The 2,662-nt window shown below is 41.7% G+C and overlaps 1 pseudogene; it reads right to left on the reverse strand.

Annotated features, from left to right (window-relative positions):
• Window positions 1-873: 873 nt before the first annotated feature.
• Window positions 874-2,112, reverse strand: LOC150055381 (pyruvate dehydrogenase (acetyl-transferring) kinase isozyme 3, mitochondrial pseudogene; annotated as a pseudogene).
• Window positions 2,113-2,662: the final 550 nt, after the last annotated feature.

Here is a 2,662-nt window from a genome sequence, read left to right on the forward strand (position 1 = left end):
GTAAAGTATTGCATAAAGGTGCCATCCCTCACAGTGAGAATACAGTCATATGGAAGGTGAAAACAAGTCTAAATCAGAGTGCAGAAGGAACACATATAAGACAAGAAAGGAAGGTTCCTGGGACTGAATTATTAAGACACACTCAGCAGATGTCTTCCATTTCCAGACTCTCCAGGCCCTAGGTCGGAATATATACAGTATTTGATCATAAAAAAGCAACAGTGGGATCTGTTGTATCTGGAATGGACAAAAGAATTCAAAATCCTGGGAAGACTTTAGACACTACAAGCCAGTATTTTGGGATAAAAAGTGTTTTGCTGTCCTTAATGTGCTATGTTATCTCATCTCTTTTGCTGTTCCTTTGTTATCTCATATTGACACAATATCTCACTTTGTTATCTGATATATTGGATACATTTGTATTTGGTTACTTGAAATTGGACAGGGAAGGAGGGGGGGAAACCAAGAGGGGGGTGGGGGGGAGGGTAATGGGACCAAGACATGTGGAAGGGTATCAATGTATGTGAATTAATGCACCTTCTATCTGGCAAATATCATGTTACCCTTTTATTAAATACAATAAAAAAGTGTTTGAGCGTTTAAGAGCTCTAGGATAATACTCTGCACTCTTTTTTGATTGATGCCAGCCACACCACAACAAGATACTGTGAAGAATTACTCAAGTTGCTATGTTAGGGGAAGATTTGGCTGGAGTAATTATAGGAAGGGCTCCACAGAAAGGTATGAAGAAAACACACATTCGAGCATTGGGGATAACTATAGTGTAATGCTCAGAATAGGTGAGAGATAGTTCTCTGGTTGAGCTGCAGCAGACAATCTTTCTTCACAGACAAGATCAAAGCCTTCTGTTTTCTAGAAAGTTCTATTAGTCTTGATCTTGTCCTGCTTAGCCTTGTATTTCGAGGCATCTCTCGGTTCACTGCTGGGATTGCTCCAATCATTGGTCTCGGTTGTGGTCTTGTAATGCCGCCATGCAGACTTATTGAACACTGGCAGCTACTCAAACGATTCACTCAAAAGGGCCTTCACATAAACGACAGCATCAGTACCCACTCCTTCCATGGAATGTAATTTCAGACCTCCCTGAAAATATCTAGCATACAGATGGGACATTGGCAAACCATAACCGAAGCCAGCCAAGGGAGCAGCTCTTGAAGGCTCCAGGCTAGGTGAAGGAGTAGTCGAGTACATGTAGTTAGGCGATCTATTTTTCAAAGTGGGACTCCACCACCTTGGTCACTTATCTTAACGGACAAGTCTTCTTTACCCAAAGTAACAAGAGTTTTCACAGGTGGGTACCCCTCTTTTTTGTCTTCATATAATTCAATGGTTGCTCTCATTGAGCTCTTGAACAACTCAAACAGCATGTGAAACAGATGGGAGGGTACATAAACTACTTGAATAGGTTTGTCTGGTGCTTTGGCATTTAATTCTTCAACTTCTAGCCCTAGAGCCACCATGTAATCCTGCTCACACAGCATCTTAGCAGTTTCATATGCATCTTTCACTATGTCAGCCACATTACATGTGGGATCAATACTTCCGATGTGCGTAAGGTGAGCTGGATTCGTGTCACCGCCAAAGAGAAGTGTGTGCTGGTTAATAAGCATGCGGAAAGATATGCGGTTGGTGTAAAATTGTTCCAGGAAATACTGGATGTTGCTGCTAATGAAAGGATCAAACCCAACGTCTCCATGTATTCCAGCACTCCTTGTGTCATTGTAGGAACCACATCGTTATGTCTGTTTCTTATATTGATCCAGACTTGTAGGAAGTTATCCAAGACGTGTGGGTCCTCGGGGCTCTTGTTCTCATATTCTAGAAGTTGGAAACTCTGCATATACCAACTCTGAACCAACCGCACAGAAAGGCGGTTCAGTAAGTTGTCAGGTAAAAGATGAACTTCTCTCATTGTATTGGCCAGTCACACAGGAAGTTTCTTTCATAGGAACATGTATGACGTTTTTTCACATGCATTATCTCTCCCAAAGTCCAAGAACTGTTTGATGGAGAGTGGTGATGGTGAGAAGCGTGAGCAGCGCACTATCTGCTTGGGCACGGGCTGTTTAGCAGCCACTGAAACAGCCGCATCTTCTCAGAAGGATACCGACCTGCCTCGACGTCAGGAAGGCCTCAGGGGCTGGCGCAGCTGAGGACCACAGGTTAAGGTAGATGGGTTCGGACGCCCCCTACCTCTTTCAGGGATTCCACACCAGCCATCCTCCTAGCAACCCTCGCCACCGCACTAAAAGCCTTGTTAAACTACTTTCTTAAGTGGTAACTCCTTTGTACAACTACGTGAAGATAATTTTAAAAAGAAAAAAAATCAGTAGACTTTCCATACACCAGTGACAAAAAGCCTGAGAAATAAATCAGGTAAATATCTCATTCATAATAGCCTCAAAATGTACTTAGGAATAAATTTAACTATTGAGAAGAAACACCTCTATGATCTTCAAGAATACATTAGAAGATGCAAAGACCACTCACAGTCATGGTTCAGAAGAATTAATATTGTAAAAATGGTTATATCACTGAGAGAAATATACATATTCAATATATATCCATCTGAATATCAATGATGGTCTTCATAGTAATAGACAAGAATCTGAAAATAATGTAGAAGCCCAAAGGACTCCAA

Source organism: Megascapheus bottae, chromosome 14 (assembly GCF_031878675.1).
Source record: "Megascapheus bottae isolate mThoBot1 chromosome 14, mThoBot2.hap1, whole genome shotgun sequence".
In the NCBI taxonomy this organism is placed as follows: domain Eukaryota; kingdom Metazoa; phylum Chordata; class Mammalia; order Rodentia; family Geomyidae; genus Megascapheus; species Megascapheus bottae.